The sequence below is a fragment of the Ixodes scapularis genome, unplaced genomic scaffold (genome assembly GCF_016920785.2).
Source record: "Ixodes scapularis isolate PalLabHiFi unplaced genomic scaffold, ASM1692078v2 PGA_scaffold6__148_contigs__length_123643588, whole genome shotgun sequence".
NCBI lineage: Eukaryota > Metazoa > Arthropoda > Arachnida > Ixodida > Ixodidae > Ixodes > Ixodes scapularis.
This window is the reverse complement of record NW_024609881.1, coordinates 39,185,957-39,205,691: the sequence shown is the minus strand read 5'-3', so window position 1 is coordinate 39,205,691 and position 19,735 is coordinate 39,185,957. Positions and strand designations below refer to the sequence as shown.

Sequence of the window (19,735 nt, the reverse complement as noted above, 5' to 3'; positions counted from 1 at the left end):
TACACCTGCTTCTAGCATACCTACATTCAGCTGTCTGAACACGTCTTTTTTTTTTTTTACGAGAAAACTTGGATAGTAGCTAAAGAGGGAATTATAATTTGATTACCATATATCCTTTACTCTTTGCATTCACATACGAGGGTGTGCATAAAATAGCTAATATAAAAAGAACGACAGATATTTAAAGAAACAAGTTTGGTGCGATCCAGAGTTTTGGCACAGATTAACCGTTTCCGTGTACTGATGATCCCTTACGTAGGCAGTTATGCCACTTTCATTCAGGGTAACCGATCGCCCAAATAGCTCAGTTGGGTGAGCGTTGGACTGATGATCTAAAGGTCCCTAGTTCGATTCCGGGTTTCGGCACGACTTGCATTTTTTACACACAGTATCCGGAAAAATGGCCGAGGAGCGTGGTTGGTCACAACTGAGAAATAGAGAAGATAAGCAAGATGCGTTTTATTTTCCTTATTATTGTTCTATTCTCGATGGGTCTGAGGTCATGCAGTCTAGCGTACGAGTAAAGCGAAAAGTTATATTCATTTATTTTCAAGATCAAATATATATTGTTTTATTACACAAATCAGATTTATTTCATTGAAGCCCAATTAGTTTTACTTAAATCACTCTAGTCACGAAAATTCCAATAAAATCAATCTCTGACCAAAGAAAGCAATAGAAAAGAAATAAATATTACATACTTGACCTGTTAAACTGTTGTTAGATTAATCATTCATTTATTAATATATACCCAACCATAAAAACATATTACATTATTTCTTTGGGAAAAAAATTACTTTTATTCCGTTTTCATTTGTTTGCAATGTGTCCTTACTTTTCTTGTAATCTTTCCTATTCTGACTCGCTTTTATCCGAACATTGTGTAACTGAGGAATCAAGTGCAATATAGAAAGGAAGCTCGCTATGATTTGCTCAGAGGATCTCCACTTTGTGTTCCTGTACAGTTTGGTACGAGTCTCTCTTGTTTGATGATTAATTAATTGATACATCAATCATCACAGTGAGCACCAAATACTTAACAGACGGAACATATTTTGAGGGTCCTTTGCCGATAAAGCTTGGTTTAAATCATTATAGTGCGATTTCTATGACGTGCGATTTCTTGGAGAATTTAAATCATTATATCAACAAACATATGAATCATCCGCCTCCATTTGAAACAATATTCGCACACCTCCAGTAGATTTAAAAGATTGTTGCATACCTCGAGTAAACAAAAGTGGAAAAAAAAAAAACTGGAAGTTTTGCCGAAACCCGGGATCGAACCAGGGACCTTTAGATCTCCAATCTAACGCTCTCCCAACTGAGCTATTTTCTTTTTCTTTGTTAAACAACTGAGCTATTTCGGCCACGTACTAAAGTGCAAATCGCAGCACTTTACCAGCGAGGCGGTATGAACGCGGAGACTTGTATGAACCGCTGCTTCCAAGATATTCTGGTTGTCCGGTATTGATTGGCCAGCCCAACATGTGAAGTATGCGGGAGTTCTCTCCAGATACTGACATGTGCCTCGGTAAGTTGTGGCTGGTGGATCTTAGCTACCTGCAATCTTTACGTGTTTGTGACAACCGCATCTTAGACACCACTAACTTCCGTACTCTCACTGACCGCTTCATAAACGCGGAACGTGGCGAGTTACAAGCATCCTATTATCTATTCCAATGAGATTGAGCCGTTAAACAATCTTAAGGACAAAGAGCCAATCACAAAGCAACAAAGATGAATATCATGAGCTTCTAACCACCTTATATAAAGAATGAAAGACGTTGACAAATCTCTGCATGCGAAACTAGAGCACAGCTCTAGAGGAGCAGGAAGGGAGGCTTTTGCCCTCCTCCTCCGTACCCTGCACACCTCTACGGTGGAAAGCGCTGCAAAATACACGAGCGCCGAAGCCACCCCGCGAAAAACGGAATCTAAGGCCAGTAGTTATTCCTTAAATGCATTCAGTCGTGCATAATTTGCACAAAGTGGTACAGCGACACAATATTCCGGTAGTATTGTCTGCACCGAAAACTTTGGGGTGGCTACGCAGTACAACCAACAACACTCTTCCGATTGCATATCCGTGGCATACAAAGCACAAAGATAACTAGGTGGAATGTACGACCGGCGTAGTTTATGAAATAACCCTGACGTGTGGGTCGAGTTATGTCAATTCAATTCATTTTATTTACTCCCATAATACAAAATGGGCGACGGAGGCACGAGAAAAAGCTGCGGAATTGCAGCTTGACGAAGCCTCTGCCCTCTACAGGCAGATCGGTCAGCGGGATATAATTACATCATTTGATACAAAAAAAAGAACTTTTATGCACCACACCGAGAAGTATGTTATTAGGAGGACAATATTTCTCGCAATCCATTCTTATTTAAATTTTCAATGCAGACACCTTGTGTGTCTGCATTGTGCTGAATCATCTGAAGCCCGTAATTGGTTCTTGGACGTTGTACTGCCAAGGTTCCGGCGCTGCGCATATCGTATTCAATATTTTTGTTAGTTAATTTGTCAATTTACCGTAATGGATGATTAGGAAATTTAAGTGATACGATGTACATTGCTGCTAACTTATATTTAAAATATTTTTTTTTATTTTCATTATTTCATGTTTACAAAAAATATGTTGAGTATGTGAGCAATACGATGCATTAGTTACGATGCGAATCGCTTTTTTTCTGCAGCAAAAACGATATATTAACGTTAGTACATGTCGTAGTTCTCCAAACTACATGACAGTATGGTATACAAGGATTAAATAATTCATTGTAAATTAAAAGTTTTACACAAGCTGACAATATATAGCGATGCTTATATAGAATACCTACGATTCTCGAAAGTTTGAGAGTAAGATTTTGAGCATGCGAGTCCCATAACATATGTTAGTGAAAAATCACGCCTAATGTTTTAACAATAGTTACCAACTTAACCTCCTAGGAATTCATCATTAATTTTGCGGTGTCATTACACACTGTACCTTTCAGTTTGAAGATAATTGCATTTGTTTCACTTCCATTAATTATCAGAGAATTTTAAACAGTCCACCAACTAAGATTTTCAAGGCATATATTTGCATCGAAAATTAAACTATCAATGTCTTTTCCTGAAAAAAAGAAATATATATACGGGTATCATCTACATAAATGACAAACGAGGCCTTACTTGTGATAGTAACTATATAATTTATAAATAGGTTAAACAGCAATGGCCCCAAGAAACTATCTTGAGGTACTCCAGTCCGAACTGCTTTCAGCATTGAAGAATATTCGTTTATTTCAACAGTTCGATGCCGGAAACTCAAGTAGCTTTCTATAAGAGCCAGGGAATGCCCGCGAATTCCATAACAATATAACTTTGTAAAGGAACTTTATGACTCAGCCGATCAAAGGCTTTAGAAAAATCAATAAATATTCCTAAACTCAGACACATGTTTTCAAAATTGTTTAAGATAATTATTTTTTTGCTGTAAAAGAGCCAGGTCAGTAGAGCAATCTGGCAGATGCGTGAAAGACCGCACGTGAGAGCAAGCTGCGTCAAACAGGACGACATCGTCCGGACATTTTGCGGTTCACTGCAGCAGGTGCATTTGTGCACTGTCATTCCAGAACACTAAGATCCTAGCCAAATATAAAAGCAAAGTGTCGAGGGAATTACGCTAGGCGTTTGAGATTAAAAGTAGGGGGAGTGATTGCGTTATCAAAACTTCCTTAGCCCTTTCCACTGATAAATATGAGTTTTTGAAACGTGGGTTCGCCAAAGATGAGTGACGATTAGCATGCCTGTCGGACATATATGTGTGTGCTTTTCACATAAACTTCATTTGAGTGTGCGCCCTGTCCTGTTGTCTTTCTGTCTGTGCGTGTATTTTTAGGGGCGAAGCACCTTAGGGGCTAGCCATGTCCGTATGTCCGTCCGATGTCCGGCGTCAGGTGCTCCTGCTCACGAGCACGCGAGCACGTGCTCCCGTGCTCGTGTAGGGCAAAAAAAGAAACAACCGCATCTCCCCGTGGTGAATAATGTTGATTGGGCCGAAGCTCTGGTGGTGCTTGTCTGCGTAGACGGTGAGTCGCAGCATGCCAAGCCTTTCATTCGTTTTCATTCATGTCAGAAGGGAATGTGTAGTATGGAACGTGGTTATATACGCATTTGAGCATTTGACCGCTGCGTGACATGGATTAAAACGAACGAAAGGCTCGGCATGCTGCGGCTCTCCCTCTACGCAGACAAGCACCACCAGAGCTTCGCCCCAATCAACATCATTCACCACGTGGAGATGTGGTTGCTTTTGGCTCTTTTCCACCGGAGATATGTGCCAACTGGCCCATAAAAGTGCCTCCGCACCTCCTCTCCTTCTCCTCATCTCCTCCTCGTCCTCCTGCCCCCTTCGTCATTCTCCTTCCCTCCCTCTCCACCTCTCCTCCTCCTCGCCACCTGCCGCTGAATTTGTTCATGGATGACGGGACAGGAAGTCGTGACGTCATTTTCCCCGCTAAATTTAGTGGCTATACTGAATTGGTCTCGAAGTCACGTGGCATCAATTTCTCCGCTAACTTTAGCGGGAAAACTTAACCAGCTAAAGTTAACGGGAAAATTTCTCCGCTAAATTTAGACGGGAAATTTCCCGTTATATTTAGCCGAGCATTTCCGTGTTAAATTTATCGCAAAAATTTCCCCGCTAGATTCAGCGGGAAAGTTTTCCCTTTTACTTTAATCGGGAAGCGTCTTATAATGCAACGCGCACGGTTAAGCCGACGCCGATGCCACTCAACCCGGAAACGGGCGCGTAAAAGCTGCGCTCTCAAAATATATATATATATATTAGAGAGCATACTTAATATTCGTTTTTTTGCTTTGTAATTCTTCCTGTAACCGGAATTTAGATGGAGGTCACGGCCCACCCCACGCCCCTGTGACAAATCAGTAGCCCCGGCCATTAGCAATGGATTGCCTTGCCTGCTCGGCGGAACACGTTCGCAAGCCTAGTGTCTCCCTTTCGCGGCATCCGGTGCGTCTAGTCTGGCGTCTTGCACCGCCTGCTATCTTTTGTTCACCCTTAAGCTAAGACTAGAATCTCCGCCTTCAGCGCGAGCTCGCTGGCTTCCGTGGTACTTTCGTTGCGCGCGCCTGCGCGTTCACACTTGCGTTATAAAGGACAGAAAGATCGTGCTGAAGGCGGAGCTTCTAGACTCAGCTTAAAGGAGGACCAGCAGAAATATTCTTCCGCCTGGCGGAAAGTCCTCCTCGCCCTCTTTCTTTCTTGTATTGTAGCACGGCGAGGAGAGGGGAAAGGTCCCCTTTTGCGCCGGCTTCTGAGAGGATAAGCCGAGAAAATCCCCATTCTGAGCGACGGGCGATGGGTGCGGCAGCAGCGACCTCGTGAGTTAGAGGTAGCTTCAGCTCCTATCGCGTAATCTGCCCCATTTTTGGCGCTCACCAAGCCTAGCCCCTCGGGTGTCGGTTTTACGGAGCTGCAAGGCTGCGCCCGCGCAGTAACCAAACGGCCGCTGTCGAAGGTCTTTAGTTTAGCCCGTGGCAAAGTAAACGCATACTTGAGAGCTGCAATGCATCCCCGCACCCATTGAAGGAACGTTTCATAGATATTTTCGGTTGATCAAGGAGCTCAAAACCCATGCGCGAGAAGTGGTGACTTGAATATGTAAGGAAGACTTACATCTTCACAAAACATTCCACCTTCAAGAAAAAAACGGCTTATCACGCTCAAACCTGCCTCAAATTGGGATCGATGGAAAAGAAAACGATGTACCAGGCGCGGGCATCTTCTAGAAGGTCTCTGTTTTCTAGGAGGGAGCACAAATTATTAAAGAACTTTAGCAGACTATGTTTTCAGGCCACGCTATATTTAGCGGGAGCTCGCGCTGCCACTTCGATCCATTCTCTGAAGCGCGCGCCTGAAGTGGCAGCGGGCCTTTGAAAACGATTTACTAAAATGCCCTGTTATGTGCCTAACTCGCAGAACATGATGGCCAGCAAAATGTATGAAATTCATATTTACACATTCCCAACAAGCACCTGAGGTGAAAGGGCATCAAGGGTGGATGTCAATTTTAGAAAGTTTTAGTGGGTCGCCTTTAGCCACTTAGATAACCGTATACGGTCCGTACCCCACAACGAAATGTAAGCTAGACTCGCTGTTTACATTCTTCATCGAGTGCGGCTATGGAGCGAAAAGACAATGTTAAAACCCTTTTTGACGGGTCTAGCGTGTCGTGTTATGGTTCAACGTTGCTTGTATCGGTACCATAGCACGGACCGCCACTTCGAAGTATTTTCGGTGTCTCAAAGAAACTAAGGCAAAAGCAGACAATTTTTTTTAACGTGACACAGAATTGTATTTAACATTGTAAAAAACTTTTAGGTACCCTACGCTACGCAGTTAGCACAAACTGTCACCGGTGTTTCCCACTTTTTTTTTGTTAGAAGAGAACGATGTTTAGGAAACTGTTAATGCGAGTATCCAACCTAAGTGGTAGATTTTAGTGCGAGTCGATACATTGCTGGGGAAAATAGCAAAAAGCGCGATGTCGTGTTTGCGCTAACAGAGTCGCGTAATGTACGCATACCGCTGCACAATCAACGCTAACATAGTAAATCAGTAAATTTAGTGGCCTCCCCAAAAAGTGGTGTTATTTTGTTTTATTTTTATGTTTGAAAAGTTGTTATTTTTAAACAAGCAATTCGGTAAAGACTGCTTCCATTGGGCACCAACTTACGAGGCATCAATTTGTTCTTATACACTAAATTCTGCATGGCCCTTGCGTAAAAATGTCAATATTGTGTTCGTGCTAGCTGTGTCACGCACAGTAAGTTCATTGCTCGAACATTTAAACAGGGCCTTTCTTACGCTTTCTTACGCCAAATAGACGTTTTGTGAGTAGGCTCTATTACTGGTGGTTCATAAAATAATCTACGTTGTTTATTTAGAGGAAGGAAGTGGTGGTGAGGGGAGGGGGAATTGAATACGAAAGGCGACTCAGGGAACCTTGAACTTTGTAAATATTTCGCTCAACCTATAATCCTGAGCTAATTAAATCACTTTTGCTTTGTCTGTTTTAGAACTTGTTAACAGTCGCGCAAAAGGCCAAGATGAGCGAAAAGTCAGATGCCCCTGTTTATTTGAGCAAGAAGCTTATTTATGCGTGATAGAACTGAAAAAGCGTACGAGTGTAACCGTAGCAATCTCCGACCAAGCCTGAACCTCACTTTTTCGCCATTTCATCGAAAGCCGTTTCACCGAATGAACGGACACTTCATCGAACGCCGTTTCATCGAACGCCGTTTTATCGAATCGCCAAGGGCCGTTTCATCGAATTTCTCAGTTATCGCTCTGTACCGAGTTTTCAGGCATAACACTGCTTTATAGATGTTTCACCTTGCATTTGTTAAGACTAAGGTAATCACTTGAGAAATTGTTTTGAAGGTGGTGTCAAATTACTAAAAATAAAAGCAATTGGCATAAAAATAAATAAAAACAATTGGGTATGCGACTTACTGAAAAGCTTTACTCATGTACATACATGGCTGAAACCACGACGCTGCAAATAAAGGACAGACACTTAAAACACTTTTAAGCGTCTGTGGTTTCTGTTTTTGCCTCATTTTTAATTATTTGATGTGACATGGAGAGGGTTCATTGTTTCATGGAGGCTTTCTTCTCGAAGCAGGATATGTTCACGATGGAACTTATCTCGCCACTGCACCCAGTGATATAAAAGTAGAAACAAAAGAAAAAAAAAAGAGAATGAGATGAAGTTGTGTATAAAAATTAAAGTAAATTCCAAAGTATTACAGACTGTAACATTGTTCGATGAAAAGGCGTTCGATGAAACGGCTTCTATGAAACGGCGTTTGATGAAACGGCGTTCGATGAAACGGCTTCGATGAAACGGCATTCGATGAAACGGCGTTCGATGAAATGTCCGGACGCACTTGTAGCGGTACGCGTGCATTACGTGGCACTTTTAGCCCGAACGCGACATCGGCGCTTTTTACTATTTCTGCCCAGCAACATGTATTGTCTATACTTCGTTTCAGCTTCGGTCCAGACGCAGCCGATGCTACAAGCGCGAGCATGTGGCCCAGAACAGTGCTTGCACTGCACGAGCGCGCGTGCTTGGCAGGGATGCCGAAAGCCCGGAGCTCGCGCTTGTAGCTTTAGCTGCGTCTGGACCGAAGCTGAAACGAAGTATAGCACTGAGCTCTGCCACTTAGGTTGGATAGTTGCATTGACAGTTTTTTAAATATCATTTATTTCTAAAAAACAAAATCAGAAAGACCGGCAATAGTTTGTCCGTGCTAACTAAAATGTGTTTGCACAGACAAATTACAAACGCGTATTATGTTAAAAAAAGGCTACAGCTGATTTTTTATTTTTTATTTTTAATGCCCCAGAAATACTTTAAAGTGGCAGCACGTGCTATAGCGCCGATTTAAGCAACGTTGAACTATAACATCAGACGCTTCGATAGCCGCACTCGATCAAGAATGCTCACAGAAAGGTTATAGCTTATAAATTGTTGTAGGGTGCGGTTATCCAAGCGCTAAAGACGATCCACTAGAACTTTTTAGTATCGGCACACACCATAGCTGCCTTCTCACCACATGTGGTTGCTGGGATGCGTAAATATAAATGTCACCTACATTCGTTGGCCATCATATAGTGTGAGTTACGCACACAATGTTTGTGCTCACTGCTAGAAAACAGAGACCTTCTAGAAGATGCCCGCGCCTGGTACATCGTTCTCTTCTCCACCGATCCCAATTTGAGGCAGGTTTAAGTGTGATAAACCGTTTTTTTGAAGATGGAACGTTTTGTGAAGATGTGAGTCATCCTTACATATTCAAGTCGCCACTTCTCGCGCATGTGTTTTGAGCTCCTTGATCAACCGAAAATATCTATGAAACGTTCCTTCAATGGGTGCGGGGATGCATCGCAGCTCTCAAGTATGGGTTTACTTCTCCACGGGCTAAACTAAAGACCTTCGACAGCGGGCATTCGGTGACTGCGCGGGCGCAGCCTTGCAGCTCCGTAAAACCTACACCCGAGGGGCTAGGCTTGGTGACCGCCAAAAAATGGGGCAGATTACGCGATAGGAGCTGAAGCTACCTCTAAGTCACGAGGTCGCTGCTGCCGCACCGATCGCCCGTCGCTCAGAATGGGGATTTTCTCGGCTTATCCTTTCAGAAGAAGCCGGCGCAAAAGGAGACCTTTCCCCTCGCCTCGCCGTGCTATAATGCAAGAAAGAAAGAGGGCGAGGAGGACTTTCCGCCAGGCGGAAGAATATTTCTGCTGGTCCTCCTTTAAGGGTGAAAGGGCTGTAGTCGTGCGAGCATACGCGTGGCCGGCTCCGGCATCGTCTGCTGATATATTACCGTCTATGGTATAGTCTGCAATGCATGTAACACATAGACACGAAAGCTGCACATCGGCGTCCGTTTTTGCCTTCGTCCATCTACTATTCTGCCCCGGTCCAAAAGCGTCTAGAACACTCGCAAGACAAGACTGTAAAAGCAGCGTTCCAGCGTTCTATCGTGCTCGAGCCACGGTACAAGACAAGCGTAAGTCGGCGTCTGTCAATGGCCGGTGTAAAGCGACAGAGGCGAGAAAAAAAACCATAAATAAAATAAACAAGCAGTTATTTCATCTTTTCTTTTGTTTCTTTTGTGTTGTTTTTTGGGCTCGGCATCAGCGATAAAGGTAGGCGATCAAGGTAGACGCACAATTAAAACGCGACCTAAACAGATTCGCGTTGGCAAGCCAGGTGCACGGTAAAACTGAATAGCTACTTTCCTTCTGAAGCGAAATGACGGGAACATAGCTGGACAAACGACTCGGCCCAAGCACCCGATCGCCTCTAGCCAAATGGCTCACAAATTCTTACCTATGTCGGTATCTTCTCTGTATTGAAAGCAGCCTTGTACCATCTCGAAAACTCTACTCAAGGTACTGTATTTGAAATACGTTTTGTAGTATCTTGGTATCATGGAGATACTTTTGAGTTGAAGTATTCGATACTGTATTTTATTTTCATTTCTAAGTATCTTGTACTCAGTGCCTCAAATACACTTCCGGCATTCCTCCATTTTTCGAGCTTTTCGATGTGAAGTGGCGTGAACGTGGCACGAGCAAACATGAACATTCGAGCAACCAAATTCTGTTGCTATCTCTCATAAGCTGCGATGCCTTAGATTGAGCTCAGAAAAACACCGCTTTTGCGTCGATTGTGACTCATAATCCCAAAGTTCCTACAATGAATATTTTCCCTTCGCCTTCCCGAAGGCACATTTTGTTTGTTAGAGTTTCCCCCCAAAAAATCATAGAAGGGGAATTTTACGGAAGTAATGATTGCCACACTGAGGCGCAACGCAGAACGGGAAACGACCCGCGACAGCAATGCAGATTTCAGCGTAAAAAAATAGATATAAACGGAAAAAAAATACACTTTTTTTTCTTTTTTTTGTTTGTTGGATGGCAAATCCCACTACAGCAAAACGTCAAATATCTTTCCTTTTCTTTTTGTTGTCAGTTCAGCACTAATTGCTATCGCGAGCACTGTTAGTAATCGAACATTAATAAGCAGAGAACAGGACAGGAAACTAATTTCGAGCAGGATGACCTCTCAAGAGGCCAAAAAAGTGTCCCCCATCATTGAGTGCCTTTCTGAGCGCAACCTGCTTAAAGAAGGTGCGACGAGTGCGGTGGCTATTATGGGAGCTGTTTTTGTTGTCCATTTACTCATATCCGTATTCCAAGTTCCCGTGGCCAATTTCCTCACACCGACGTAGCACGAGGTGCCTGTTTGTGCTTGAACTCATTCTGGTACAAGGAAGTTCGCCATGCACCGCGTTAGCCTGATTGAAAATAACGATCGGTGGAGAGAGGGTGTCATAAAACTGGACTACTAGTGTCAGTTGCTGTTCTCGAGGTTGCAAAAAAACACACGGTGTGTGCTTGCACGGTGTTCGGCGTATGTCGATCTATTTTCACTTGACTGCGCCGTTGGGGCGTTTTCGCTGGTTCCCCGTGCAAGCAAAATCGTAATTATTTATTTCTTTGCTTTGTCCGATATGTAACGACAAGAAGGAAATGACACTTACTGCATCGCGAGTATATGTGGAGTAATCCAAGACGACCCAAGCAAAGGCTGTGCGAAGACGATAGCAGACGACCGATGCCCAGCCCGGCGAAAATGGAACCGAAACTACCCGCTCGAGAGCCTCATCCTTTCAGAGTGCACCTAGAGCGCTAGGGGTGTCAATATTTCGCATATTGCCCCTTATGCAAAATATTGGCAGCTCGAGTTACACCCTTAGCAGCAAAGGCACTGCAACGGCCGCCCGCGGACGTGATGGTAGTACAAGCCATATATATATGGCCCACTCGGGTAAGAGTTTTTACCTGTCTGGTTTTGGTTGGCACGTCACTAGTTGCACAGCTGTTTTAGGTGAAAATAAATCACTATATCTTTCACCATATAAAACCAAACGAGGGAGCAGGCTCCTGCCCCTAATCAAATGATTTTTTTTTTTACCGAAGAGGTATTTCTGTAGTGGATGCGACCATACAAAATGTGAACACGTAGCTCTGTTCCCGTGAAAGAGGTAGAGCAGCCTTGACGATTTTCTAGAGAGGGCTCCGATGTAATAAACACCGAATTAAACGAGGGCTGTACCTGTGGTGTCATCTGGATTTAGGCGCAAAAAGAAGACGGCCCGCGTCGTTTAATGTTGCCTAGTACCTCGTATCAGTTGAACTCCAGCCGCAACCCACGCCGCGAGGTAATGTGATCAATCAAGCAACGTCAAAAGTGCAAGCCACTGGTTTATTTTCTCGTACGATTCGTTCGACGATGACCGAACGCGTACAGCAACTTGGCGGTGCGGTTCTGGCGCTGTCTGATTGATTCCATCATCTCAAAGAGTCGGCGCACATTCTGTGGACTTTCCCTTCCGAAATCCGAATTGAGAGTCCGTTAGCACTGAATGCTTCACAAAAAAGTCGTCTAAACGCCAAAGAATATTTTTTTTCTGGCTTTTTAGAAAAGATGGGCAGAACAGATATCGGTCTATAATTCGTAACTATATTTTTGTCCCCTCCTTTATGTAATACAGAAACTTTTGAGAATTTTATGTTATTTGGATATTGACCAGTTGACAAGGCCAAGTTAAAGATATAAACTAATAATGGGGAATGACATCTATCACGAAGTTAACGGGCTTTATTAGTATGTTATCTATATCATGACTTTTGCTATTCCTCAGTCCGAAAAAGACATGAAACACTCTGATTCTTCCGTTGGCGCCAGAAAGATATATTTAATTAACCCTGTTTACGATAAAACAGGAGGCACTCTCATCGTGTGCTTTTGAATGTGTGTCCGTAAAGTGGCGCCTAAAATGCTTCGAAAGCTGTACCCCTGATACGGTTTCTCACCCGCAATTAAAAGTGAATCAATTTGTTTCGTATGTTTGCTGTGCTGAAGCACTTTGTTTATGGACTGCCATACAATGACAGGGCGCTTTTTGTGCGAGTCATGAAATAGATGTCTATGAGATTTTGTTTTTGATTTTTTTAGAGCAGATGTATGCTGACTGCGATATTTTTTATTTTTTTTAAACTGTAAGATCCGCGCCATCTCTTGAAGAAAGGCACGCCTGATATAAGCGATTTCTTGTTCGTATCATTTGTAAAATTGCTGGAGTAACCTATGGTTTACGTATTCGCTTTCTGACGGCAACTGTTTTATACGGAAAACAAGTGACATAAATAGATTTAAATATATTAAAAAACTCAACATACGCTTCGTCCACGCACTCCTCTTAAAAAAACATAACTCCAGTTTGTGTCAATAACTGTGTTACGAAAAGAGTGCAGTTCGCAGTCTGTCATAGGTAGATAAGTAAACACTTTTTAACGCTCCTTGATAACCCTTGTGTTCTGATACAAAGAAATTTCGGCAAATGATCGCTTATGTCGGTGCTTATTGTGCCGGCACTGTTGACAATAGTACGCACGTTGGTAATAAAACCATCAATAGCACTTGATATTGAATGGGTGATTCTGGTGGGAGAATTGATGACGTTAAAAAAAACACTACTAGTTAAGGCACTTCTCGGTCGCGACGAAATGGAAGAGTTTTATGAGGTGTTTACATTTAAATCACCGTCTAAAACAAGCGAGTGCATATTTCTGGAGGCAAAATCTAGATATCTCTCAATAAAAGGCAAGCAATTTCGATAGTTACCGGCTGGTGGTCTATATATGATAGAAAATAGCTGACGTCCATGCCTGAGACTTACAATTTCATAGTCGTCTGTAGTTTCGTTAAATAGATCGACTCTTTCGACCTGGATATCTTGTTTGACATAAAGTCAAACCCCTCACCCTCGTTTCATACTTCGGTTTAAAAAGAAAATGATTGTAATCAGACAAAACAAGAACATCGTCTTCGGTTTGATACCATGTTTCAGATAGCAATATTATTTGAAATTGAAAACAAAACTGATCTAAGAGTGTATTCAAACTGTCAGGCTCAGCTTTACATTTGACCGAACGTATATTCAAGTGCAGGACAGCAGTTGAGCATTCTATTCTTGCATTATTCTTTAATTTTTCAGGCAACAAAAGTTCATGGTATCCTTCCATGATGCATGATTGAAAGAATTACGTCCCAACAGAGTTTGAATTAGCGTGGCCGTCAACGTTATCGAAGTGGCGTGATACAGGAAGCGGTCCGAAAAACTGTCTGAAGATTCAGCCCTCTGTCCAGACAGATGCAGTGTTTATCTTTTAAATACATATTTTTCAAGAAACACGTGAAATAATGTATAATACGTACGGGAGCTTGGTTTTCAGTTTCGTGCATACATATGGATTACACATGGTTGAAGAAAAAAACGAGACTGCGGGTAAACGACACAACACTAAAAAGTCTCTAAAACTGTCAATAGAGACTTTTTAGTGTTGTGTCGTTTACCCGCAGACTCGGTTTTTTTTCAACCATGTGCAATGTACACCAGCTCGTTTGCGCCCTTACTTTTTGTTCATATGGATTACCTTGCAAAACAGCGCTGATCAGCTCTTCCACGTCGCCGGTTTGTGTTTCAGGTGAAAGCCTTGACACGAAAAGAGCACTTTTCTGGTGCAGACAGCGGTGTGGGTTTGCGGCGTGCAATAACCTTCACAATCCACTTTGTATCGCTGAGGAGCATCCTTTTTCATTGCAGTAGCCGATGGAACAGATCCAGTTTGACCGGTGGCGTCTTTCGAAGGATGTGTCTGTGCCGTGATCCGAGGCCTCTGTAAATGCTGGTGTTGGGGAACCAGGGGCGGAAAGGCTGCAGTACCTGAGGCGCATGAACGCAAATCACAATTTTCAGCTGCGTCGTGCGTCTTCGAGGTGGGCTGGTTCAGAAGCAGATGGACGTGGTTGTTGAGGCGACGCACCTCTTGACGAAGCGCTGTATTTTCCGTTTTCAAAAACGCAAACCTTTCGACGAGTTCTTCAAGCACCACCTGAATATCTTTTGTTAAAGGTTGGAGGGGCCTCGGCATCACAATTGTTTTCGTGACGGAACGCGGCATCCTTTGCAGCTTCGCTACCATGACCTTGCGTTGTTATGGGCGTAAGATCGTCGCCGTTGTGGTTACTTCGCTTGGTGCATTATGAACATTTGTAGCGGCTTACGTCCTCTTTCACCAGCATGTCGTAGTTCTCGTTCAAAACATTAACGCATTTACGATGAAAATGCGTCGAGCATACACAGCAAGTGATTCCGTCCTGATGACCGCGAAAACCCACGGAGCAGCTGCCGCCTTCGGTAGCGTCGTCATCACGAAAGTGACGAGTGTCCCAAAACATTTGTATTCACGCTAGTACACAAAGCAATTTGAGTTATCACTGCCTTTGCCACGGTATTCTAGGAATGGGACGAATTTTCGCAGGTCTAACATCCGCGATTTTGCTTGCATTTGTATGCGTCCTGCTTTGTGTCTTATACGGTTGCAACGCCGCGCCAACGGCGTTGCAACTGAGATCGCAAGTTGAATCAAACTAAAAATTAAGTAAAAAGTACTAGGGCAGCGCTGCGATATTGGACTCACTCTGCTTCAAAACATGATGAAAAAGTGCAGGACGCGTGTACAGGGTGGCGAGAACGACTCCCGGATAAAAGCTCACCGGAGAAAAGCTCACCGGACAGACGCTCACCGGACAAAAGCTCACAGGAAAAAACCTCAGCCATTTGTTTCGCAGACCCGGATAAAAGCTCACCAGGAGAAAATTGTTGGCCGTATCAGGAGCGCGGACAACTTAGGTGCATGCGTGCGGCACTAAAATGCCAAGATAAATTAAATATGACTGACGCATGGTTTATTGATTAGAGTAGAAAAAAGTGTATTTATCGATTGGTTAGAAGCGAATGCTGTTCACACAGCTTCCAAACGCTTGGATGGGCGTGGCCGACAGGCTTCAGGAACCCCGTGTTCAATCCTTCGCAGGTGTTGTTAGTCCAGTCTTTATATTGAAGAGCGGCGTCGCACATATTCCACCGTTTCGGGGGAAACTCTGGTAGTCGTCGGCGCACAATCAGGCAGAAGAAAACATTCACTCTGGGTGCCGCCGAAGAAGGAGCAGAAGCATAACAGAAGGGGTTGTTGACATATAGGGGCAAGCAAAGTAGTACAGCAAGTCGCCAATGTCACCGGTAGACTTTTCCCTGATGTACGTTAGTCCTTCGGGGACAACCTATGGTGGAAGCAACGTCAGCCTACCTGCAATCCCGCACAGCTTTCTAACAGGGTCGTCTCTCTTGTACTTGTCCAAAAGACCCAACTCCCGTTCCTTCAAAATATATTTAGAAATTTGCAACTAAATAATGTGTATATTACAGTTTTGCTTCAGTTTCCCTTTCACATCACCCTGAGATATTCCTTGATTTCAAATACATTTACGACGCTCAGTGACGGAAAGAATTAATTTTCCCAGCCCTTCATTTCAAATATTAAGCTGAAACCCAAGAAAGCCCATGTATTAGTAATGAAGAGACATTATGCCTAACCTTTATGCGCAGGTTTAGCGTGAAATAAACGCAGGAAAAAAGCGAGGTCACCGATGGGTGACTTTGCTTTTTCGGTCACTCTTCAGGTTCAAAAACATAGGTTCACGAAGTTTCTCGGGCCAGGAACAAGGGTCCTAGTCAAGCAAGATTGATCTTGTCAGCTCCACTCAGTTTAGGTGACCTAAATTTTGGTCCCAAATCGTTGCTACTCTGCCTGTTTTGACTTATCGTTCCATCAGGAGAAAATTCGTCCCATCATTGTCAAGTTTTCATCGTTCAAAGAAAAAGAGGGTATTCTTGGTTCTGCGCACAAGCTTAAGGGCTAGGAAATTAGTTGCAGTTAGTGAAGATTTTCTACTTTCTGTAAGGCTCGCACAACGTCGTCTTCTTGATTTTGCCAGACCAAAGGGAACGCCTTTTCGGCTGCGTCATGATAAACTGTTCATAGATGGCAAGTGTTTTGTGTTCGATGACGCTATCGGCTCGGTTGTTGAAAAATGTACGTAGCAATGCCGGCGTTCTTCGCGTTTGCCCACTCACAGTCAAACTGCCAAACCCCACGTTATCAATAAGATATCTTCTATTCATTCTATTTTGTTTACTAACATTAGAACTCTAATCCCAAAGAGAGATGATGTGAATTCCTTGATTCAAACATGCAACGCCGACTTTATTGTTCTTACTGAGACGGTGGTTGAACCCCGACATATCAGATGCTGAATTGTTTCCTTCTTATCCAAACTTTCGTGTGTACAGGTGCGACAGAATTACTAGAAAGGGGGGAGGCGTACTTTTGGCTCTTAATAATCAAATCACGTCTCGGCTCATTCCACTTTCTACCGCACTAGAAGTCGTATGGGTTTACCTCCCTACGGCGCCCTCTGTTGTACTGGGCGTATGTTATAGGCCACGTGATAGTAATAAGGAATTCACCTTTGAGCTTTATAAGTGTCTTTCTGAACTCGCTACTCAATATCCTAACGCTTCTGTTGTACTTCTTGGGGATTTTAATTAGCCAAATATTAATTGGTCTACCTTCACATCCACTGGCACTTCCTCTCAAGAATTTATAGATCTTTGCCTAGGTTATAACCTAACAAATATTATCACACGGCCTACTAGAATTGCCGACTGCTGCAGCAATATACTCGACTTGTGCTTAAGTCAGGAGCCTTCTCTTATTAGCAACGTTACCTACTTAACAGGAATCAGCGACCATCGTGTCATAGGCATAACACTCTCTCTCACTCTTCCTCGGAAATCACATTATTGGAAATACATTCGCGACTACGCGAGGGTCGACTATGTGTCTATCAATTCATGCCTCGAAGACTTTTACCAATCATTCTCTGTTAATCTCGAGGAAAGAACCGTCGATGAAAATTGGACTCTCTATAAAAATAAGCTATCCCACTTAGTTGAGCGCTCCATCCCATTGACCCGCATCATATCAGATAACTGTGACCTATGGTATAACAAAACGGTGCGTAGTCATGCTAACTAGAAAAAGCGACTTTATAAACGAGCGAAATCTGTCAACAATTCAGCCTCGTGGGATGCATATCATGCGTGTGCTAGAACATACAAAACCGCCATTCCTGATGCTAAAATGAAGTTTTATACTCACGACCTCGAAAACATTTTAACAAATAAACCCAAAACGTTCTGGAAAGTGGTCAACCCAGATCTGTCTCTTCCATTACAGTTCATAAACGACAACGGCATCCCACTTTCAGACAAAGATAGCGCTCTTTACCTCAACAATTTCTTCACATCACTCTTTACTAAAGAAGACTTGCTAAACGTTCCCGACTCATGCCTATTAGCTCGTCCCCAAATGAATCCTATCATAATTGACCACGCAGGTGTTTTGAAAGCAATAGAAAACCTAAAGGTTTCCTCGAGCTCTGGAGGCGACCAAATTAATTCGAAGGTATTAATAAACACTAAACACATTTCCTCTGCTTTTCTCTGTGACATATTCTCACAATCGCTCACTCTTTCCATAGTTTCACGTGACTGGAAAATAGCTAACGTAATATCCGTTCACAAAACTGGTGATCGCCAACTAATAAGTAATTACCGTCCCATCTCTCTCACTAGTGTTCCATCTAAGCTTATGGAGCATATACTTTACTCAAATATACTGAACTTTCTTGACTCTCATAACCTTCTTTTTTAACATCAGCACGGATTTCGTAAATCTTACTCTTGTGAAACCCAGCTAGCCGCCTTCCTCACTGATATTTACTCAAGCTTTGATTCGAATATTCAGACCGACGCCATTTTCATTGACTTCTCCAAAGCATTCGATAAAGTACCCCACCAACGTCTTTTAACAAAGCTGAACGATATTAATACTCATCCCTCTGTTGTTAGGTGGATTTCTGAATTCCTAATTAACCGTAAGCAATATTCCTCCGTTAACAACGTAGAATCTCCCACCTCTAGCGTAACGTCAGGTGTCCCCCAGGGAACCGTACTGGGCCCCCTTCTGTTCCTAATCTATATTAATGATCTCCACCTTAATATCGCTTCTTTGTGCGCCTGTTCGCCGACGATTGTGTCATTTACCGACCCATTCTTTCATACCATGATCATCATGCTCTCCAGGAAGACCTAGAGTCTGTAATCTATTGGTGTGAAAAATGGCAGGTGACATTGAACTTCAATAAATGTAGATCCCTATCAATTTCCCGCAGTTCGCGTGCCACACCATTTTCGTCTTACCTCTCTAACACTCAAGTAATAGCATTCTCCTCTTATAAGTACCTCGGTGTTCATCTCACCTCTAACTTATCATGGACTACTCACATAACTTCTGTTATTTTTGATACTAACCGCTCTCTCGGATACTTGCGCCGTAACCTTAAACTTGCCACACCCTCCGTAAAACGACTAGCGTATACTACTCTTATAAGATCGAATTTAGAATACGCCTGATCTATATGGTCCCCATGGCAGTCCTACTTTGCAAATAATCTAGAATACGTCGAAAACAGAGCCCTTCGTTTTATTTATAACAACTACTCACCATATACAAGCATATCAGGATTACGCCAATCAGCTAACCTTCATTCACTTTCCGTTCGCCGCCGAGTATCACGCCTTTCTCTCCTCCATCGATTTTTTTATAACAATAGCCACCTCAAAGAATCACTGCTATTACCTCCCCATCGTATTTTCCCGCGTCTATATCACCTATGTAAATTACGTCCAATTCGATCATCAACTGTTTCTCACCAGACTTCCACACTACCATTGGCCATCGAGAATTGGAATTCACTACCTCATAACATCGTTTCTATTAATGATACTACTAAATTTGTTGAAGCCATTATCCTCTCTTTATCTAACCTACCTAACTAGCTTACAGTGTTATAATTGTGTTTACTGTTCTATTTGTTTTTGTTCTATTGCCACCCCCTTGTATAATGCCCCACGAGCCCTAAAGGAAAAATAAATGATGATAAATGATGATGACATCTTTGCGAGGTGATGGAATGCCTGTTCTCCTAAAAATGGTGCAATGTCCATCGCGTCCGCACTTTATCCCAGCCCGTATCGCGCCCGGGTAGGAACAAAAATGAGGTGAGCTTTTGTCCGGCTTTGTGAAAAAACGGGCGAGCTTTTGTCCGG

The 19,735-nt window shown here is 43.0% G+C and overlaps 1 non-coding gene across 1 annotated transcript; it reads left to right on the top strand.

Moving 5' to 3' along the window:
- Window positions 1-293: 293 nt before the first annotated feature.
- Window positions 294-366, top strand: Trnaf-gaa. Its single transcript has one exon. It is a non-coding gene; the product is annotated as a tRNA-Ile (tRNA).
- The last annotated feature ends 19,369 nt before the right edge of the window (window positions 367-19,735 follow it).